The sequence below is a fragment of the Pipistrellus hanaki genome (assembly GCF_964339955.1).
Source record: "Pipistrellus hanaki genome assembly, chromosome: 10".
NCBI classification, from domain to species: Eukaryota; Metazoa; Chordata; class Mammalia; order Chiroptera; family Vespertilionidae; genus Pipistrellus; species Pipistrellus hanaki.
The window spans coordinates 42260435-42267886 of record NC_140512.1 but is presented as its reverse complement, the minus strand read 5'-3'; positions in this window follow the sequence as shown (position 1 = coordinate 42267886).

Sequence of the window (7452 nt, the reverse complement as noted above, 5' to 3'; positions counted from 1 at the left end):
AGGGAAACCCACACCTCTCAACTGCTCTCTGTGGCTGCAGCCATCTTGGTTGGGGTTAATTTGCATACTCGCTCTGATTGGCTGGTGGGTGTGGTTTGTGGGTGTAGCGGAGTTGTGGTTAATTTGCATATTACTCTTTTATTAGGTAGGCAGTCCTGAATAGGCAAATGTAAAGAGATAGATAGTAGATTAGTGGTTGCCTAGGGAGACTTGGGGGGAATGGGAAGTGATTATTCTTTTGGGGTGATTTAAAAAAAAAAGCTCTAAAATTGGCTGTGGTGCTGGAGACCCAGTGTTCCTCTTAAAGGGCTGACGCATGACTCTTACTAAGACTCTATTGTTCAGGGCTCTAGTGCTGGGGTGGTGGCTTGAAGGGAAACAAGGACATTCAAGGAGAAACTGGATTGTCTGGCATCAGGGCAAGAATTTCGGGGCAGCTTTCTCTAAGACAGAGGTGTTCACAGGGATCATTATTCTTTTGCTGAGACGTCTCCCATTGCAGAGCTGGCTGGAAACCATACCTGAATCTTCATCAGCCTGGCTCACACTGTTCACTCTGCCCTGGTGATTCTGTGAGACCCCATTGCATCCAATTTGCAGCCCCACCCAAGCTGTTTGCAGCAGCTTTTCCATATAAATGGCCTGTCCTGGCTCAGACTTCAGACTTTGCTGAAATCTCTCAAACAAGCAGCGGCTGGCATCAGTGTGCCCCAAACCTGTCAATAAAAGACCTGGCACTAGCACCAGCCTGCCTTGCTTCACAGCTGAGCCTTGCCTTGGCACTTACAAGCCCAATACAAGTACCAGCTATTTGCAGATCCCCCTGTAGTTCCTTCCAGATGGTCCCAGGCAGTGGTTGACTTTGAAACTCATGGGAGGCCCCAGAGACTGTGTCCCCCATGAACAGCTTCAGACCATACCAGATTACAACTCTACACACCCATGAGCAACACACTCAAGAAGCAAACCCAGCAAGCACCAAAGCCCCACTGAAGCAAGTCCTGCTCCCTAGGGATATCTCCTGCACAGGTGCTCTTCCATTGTAGCCAAGCTGGTCCTCATAGCCAGTTTGCCTAGAGGTCAGTTTCTCCCAGTGCCTCTAATAGCAATCAAGGCTCAACTACAACAAGACTGTGCATACAGCCCACACAGGGGCACACCTAGAGTGCCCAGCAGGGAGGCTGAGCCACTGGACTCTCCAGGACACCTTCTACACAGGGCCACTCTACCAACTCCAAGAGACATAGAAGCTCTACCCAATTCATAGAAACACAGGGAAACAGCCAAAACAGAGACAAAGAACAATGTCACCAATGAAAGAAATGGAAGTAAGCAAACTATTGGATTCAGGGTTCAGAACAATGGTTAAAAGGTTGCTCAAGGATCTTAATAAAAGCTTCGAGGGACTTAATGAGTTTTAATGGTCCTGATGAGACTTTCAAGGATCTTAGGATTTAAACACACACTAACTGAAATAAAGAATAATTTGCAGGGACTCAACAGTAAAGTAGAGGATTCCAATAATCAAATCAACAATTTGGAATATGAGGAAGCAAAAAACACCCAACCAGAAGAGCAAAAAGAAAAAAGAATTAAAAAATTTGAAGATAGTGTATGGAACCTCCAGGACAACTTCAAGCATACCAACATTCACATTGGGGGCAGGGTATGAGGGTGCCAGGAGATGAGAAAAAGCAGAATATTGAAAACCTTGAATATTTAAATAAATAATTAAAACATCCCCTACCTGGTGAAAGAAATAGACCTGGTGAAAGAAGTCAAGCACAGAGTCCCAAAAAAGAGGAATCTGAAGAGACTCACACCAAGACACATCATAATTAAAATGCCAAGGGTTAAAGACAAAGAGAGAATCTTAAAAGCCCAAGAGAAAAGTACTTAGTTACCTACAAGGAAGCACCCATATGACTGTCAGCTGATTTCTCAACAGAAACCTTGCAGGCCAGAGGGTGTGGCAAGAAATACTCAAAGTGATGAATAGCAAGAACCTACAACCAAGATTACTCAGCAAAGTTATCATTCAGAATTGAAGGTAAGATAGAGCTTCACAGACAAGAAAAAGCTAAAAGAGTTCATCACCACCAAATCGTATGACATGAAATGTTGAAGGATATTCTTTAAGAAGAGAAAGAAAGAAAAAAAAATATTTAAAAATATGAATAATAAAATGGCAATAAATGCATATCTATCAACAACTGAATCTAAAAATCAAGATAAAGCAATCTAATGAACAAACTAAAATGATGAATAAAATAGAATCAGAGGCATGGAAACTTGAAAGAGACTGACGAATCTCAGAGGGAATGGGGGAGGGAAGTTGGGAAGAGATTATCCAAAGATATGCATATATTCTTTACCTAGGGACACAGACAATAGGGTGGTGAAGGCCTGGAGGGGGTGGGGGAGGAAGACTGGGTGGAGGGAAACAATGGGGAGAGGAGAAGGGGGATATCTGTAATACCCTCAATAACAAAATTTTTTTTAAAAAAACAAAGTACTCATTTCAATCATACACCAGACATGTGCTGATGACCTGTTATGTTTCAAAGTCTTGTCCAGGAGATGCAGAGATCATATACATGAGTAACACATCATCCCACCCTCAGAGAATTCACATGATAAACTCTCTAGGATTCTTGGAGAAAGGCAACTTTTGAAACCATGAACGACCTCTCTCACTTCCTGGGTTGCTCTTCAACCACAAAGTAGGTCAAACAAGCACAGTGTGTTTAGTGGCTTATAAATTAATATAGCACTCCTTGGGTCTTGGCATTCCACAGCATAATTGCATATTCGGGAGCCTCCTGCTACACACCCAGAGGGCAGAATGGAGGCCACGGGAGCTGGCGTTCCAGGCTGGGCTGTGCAGACATGCAGAGTAAGCGTCAGCAAGCCTAGACTGATAAACAGATAAGAAGAGGGATGGGAGAACAGATAACTTAGCACCAGCTACATGGATCCCCAAGCAGAGAACATCGTTGCCCCGTTTATGTAAAACAGGGAAGGGGATATAATTTGTCTGCACATAGAAGAAGCATAGATAAAGGCACAGGAAGCTGTTAACCCCTGGAAACTGGAAATTATTCCTAAGGAGAAAGGCTGTAGGTCAGAGTGAGACATAAATTTCCTTTTCCTGTCTGCCCTTTTCTTCTATTTGAACGCTTCACAAGAGTATATACCACTTCTTCAATAAAAACAAAAAAGTGAATAAGCATTCAAAAGCAAGTCAATAACCCTGGCCAGTGTGGCTCAGGGATAGTTGGGTGACACCCTATGTACCAAAAGGTTCTTGGCTCGATTCCTGGTCAGGTCACATATGCGGGTTATAGGTTTGATCCCCAGTTGGGGGCATGCAGGAGACAGTCTGTCAATGTTTCTCTTTCTTCTTCTACCTTCTTCTCTCTCTAAAAGTCAATAAAAATATTTTTAAAATAATAATAAGTAAAATGCAGAATTGCCATAGGACTCAGCAATTCCATGGCAAGTTATCCACCCAAGAGAATTTAAAGCAAGGTCCCAAGCAAATACTTGTCCACGCATGTTCCTAGAGGCACTGTTCACAAACGCCAAAAGGTGGAACAACCCAAATGCCTATCAACAGATGAGTGATAAACAAAATAAGGTCTATCCACACAATGGAATGTTACTTGGCAGTGAAAAGGAATGCAGCACTGACACATGCTACCATGTGAATGAACCTGAAAAACAGGCTAAGTCAGAGAAGACAGGCTCAGCTGGTGTGACTCAGTGGTTGAGCACTGACCTATGAACCAGGAGGTCATGGTTTGATTCCTGGTCAGGGCACATGACTAGATTGCAGATCTCCAGTAGGGGGCATGGAGGAAGCAACCAATCAATGATTCTCTCTTATCATTGATGTTTATATCTTTCCATCCCTCTCCCTTTCTCTCTGAAATCATTTAAATATATATATATATATATATATATATATATATATTTTTTTTTTTTTTTTTTAAATAAAGAAGCTAGGCACAAAGGGTTCCATATTGTATGATTTCACTTACATGAAATATACAGAGTAGGTTAATCCTAGAGACAGAATGCAGAATAATAGTTGCCACGAGGAGAAGAAGGAAGGAATAAGGAGCGTGTGTTTAAAGGGTACAGCGTTCCCTTTCAAGGGTGATGAAATGTTTTGTAACTAGATAGAGATGGTGGTCACACGACATTGTGAATGTACTAAATGCCACTGAATTGTTCTCTTAAAAATGGCTAATTTTATGTTATGTGACTAGCATTTCAGTTAAAAAAAAAAAAAATTTAAATAAATAAAAGTGGGATGGATAAAGTATAGCAGGAAGGTCACAGACCACCCTGGCAACGGCAATCTGAATGGCAGTGGGTACAGGATAGGAGCCTGAAAACCACCTTTCCACACACCAGCCCTTTTCACTCTTTAAAAACAACCCATTGAAAAGAGAACATACCAAGATTAAATCAAAATTCAAACTAGTGCTCAAGAAGTTTGCCCTAATCCCATCTCTCTAACACCTATTTTTAGTTCTGTTCCAGCGTGGTCTGGACAAAGCGTTTCTTAGAATACGTTTTAATTAATAAACCCTTTCCCGGCACTCCTGCTCTTAGAAGCACATTGGCTTGTCAGAATCAGCTCCTCATTAAGTTTCTTCTTATTGAACTTGGCACCTGTCCAGCTTGAAAAGAGAATTACTGCATTGTGTTTGCAGCTGGCAGGGGCCTGCCCTTCAGAGGTCCTATCTGTCAGCCAGGCCGGGGAGCACCTGTAGGCCAGGATGTCTTGGCATGAGCTGTGCACTGCTCCTCCTTGGGCCTGGCATTGTCATGTTTCCTGCTGGCACACCCCTTCCGCCACGCTGTTCCCTTCATTGTATGGTCTGTGTTCTCTCTGACTCAGCACCTTCGAACTGACCTGTGGTGACCGCCTGCTGACTTGGGTTTGGCACCCTATCTCATAAATATCCTAATGAGAAGCCTAGGTCCATCCCGTGCCTGACCTTTGACTTCAGGTAAATCAGATGTCACACAGGTTCCTCCATTGTTGCCTGAAAACCATTTGGAAACATCACACTGAGTGCAAAGGAAGAAAAATATTTATCAATTTGAAATGGAGAAGTTGGCCCCTACTTTAGTCTATAATAATATAATTATATTCATTTGCTTAGGCTGCTATAATGAAGGACCACAGACTGGGTGGCTTAACCACAAAAATGTATTTATTTTTAATAAATTTTATTGATTTTTTACAGAGAGGAAGGGAGAGGGATAAAGAGTTAGAAACATCAATGAGAGAGAAATATCAATCAGCTGCCTCCTGCATCCCCCCCACCCCCACCCCCACTGGAGGTGTGCCTGCAACCAAGGCACATTCCCTTGACCAGAATCAAACCTGGGACCCTTCAGTCCACAGGCCGACGCTCTAGCCATTGAGCCAAACTGGTTTCAGCATGTTTGTTTGTTTGTTTGTTTGTTTTTTATGGTTCTAGATTCTGGAAGTCCAAGATCAAGATGTCAGCAGTGTTAGTTTCTTCTTCTGATGGGGCTAGAGCCAAGGCAGACTTTTCCAATTTTAGGTGCACGTAAATGCAGATTGTTTAGTGGTCTCTATGAGCATATGTTTTCTCTATAAAGAAGGGGAAGATCATTGTCTGAAAAGAGGTGAGTGGTGAGGCTGGGGACTTCAGGGTGTCATCTACAGAATGTTGCTGGGAATACTAAGATCCAGCTAGTCTTCATTCTCTCCTAGAGATGCCTATCTGAGCTCTGAAAACCACTGCCTTTGGGTTGGAATAGGGTCCTGCCATTAATAGTTTCCCCAACCCTTCACTTCCCCCCAACTTACAACCTGGCCAGGGCTTTGTAGAAGACACATTATAAGTATCTGTCAACGGGTCTACAGGAATTAGTTGTACTATTCTTGAAACTTTTCTATGGGTTTAATTTTCTCAAAATAAAAATGCAATAAATAAATGATTCAAGAATCTGCCCAAATCCTTTTCCAACACAAATCAGGTTGGTGTATTGTTGCCCCTGAAGGAGACATCCTGCCTCTCTCCAGTTTTTTAGACTGGGCATTAGCAATTGTCCAGCCCTGGCTAGCTCATGGAAGCCATCCTGTTTGCTTGTACCATGGGAGGGCGGTTGGGGGTGACCAGGTCTGCAAGGAAGGGCATTTAGGGGGGACCCAGGCCTGCAGGGGAGAGAAGTTGGGGGGAACCAGGCCTTCAGGGGAGGGCATTTGGGGGGACGGGGGACCAGGCCTTTAGGGAAGGGCAGTTATGGGTGACCAGGCCTTCAGGGGAGGGCAGTTAGGGGCAATCAGGCTGGCAGGGGAGCAGTTAAGCATCAATCAGGCTGGCATGGGAGTGGTTAGGGGTGATCAGGCTGGCAGGCAGGTGAGCATTTGGGAGCCAGCAGTCCTGGATTGTGAGAGTGATGTCTGACTGCCTGTTTAGGCCTGATCCTGCTAAACGGGCAGTCGGACGTCCTTCGAAGGGTCCCATATTAGAGAAGGTGCAGGCTGGGCTGAGGAACACGCCCCCATGCACGAAATTCTAATACACACACACACACACACACACACACACATATACACACACACATATACATACAAAAGAGCCATATATATATATATATATATATATACACACACATATATATATATATATACACTCACACACATATACATACAAAAGAGCCATACACACACACACACACACACACACATACACAAAAAAGCCACTTTAAGAAATTATAAACCAGCCTGAAGAGACTTTCCTGTGCAGTTAGCTGATTTTGTTTTGCAAAATGCATTTTCCAGAGGCATGCTTCTTAAGAGATGTCTGGGCTAAATATCATGTTAATCAAATACTATGATTATAATCAAAGCTAATAATTAACTTTAACAGTTTAAAAATGCTATTTTCCAATAGTCCAGAGATGCTGTAATTTCTGAAAATATATTTATGAGATGTTTGTCACAACATTACAGAATAATACATTGAAAGAACATAGAGTGTTAACAAAATGTTGATCAGCAGTACCACTCAGCAGGCTAGGTTTGAATTTTTTCCAAACTGTAAAGTTTTCCCTTCTTTGTACAGGAAATTGGAAGAAAAAAAAAAACCAACAACAACTAAAAATACAGCCGAGTTTGACTTTAATTATTGACAGACGACTGGGGTTTTATTTTTTTTCTTCTGGAATATTCCATTCCATATTGGCAAAACACATAGTATTTCATAACAAAAGCAAAAACAGGAAAAAGTTATCATGAGAACAATGCCTATGATAAGTTCAAATTCTCCCTCCTACATCACTCTGTACCTGCCTGTTCCCTCCCATAATGCAAGCTTTATTTCAGGTAAACCACACTCGGCTCCATCTCTTTCCTTGCAGAGGGCAGGATTTCTTCCCATTGTTGGCGTCAGGCGGGAG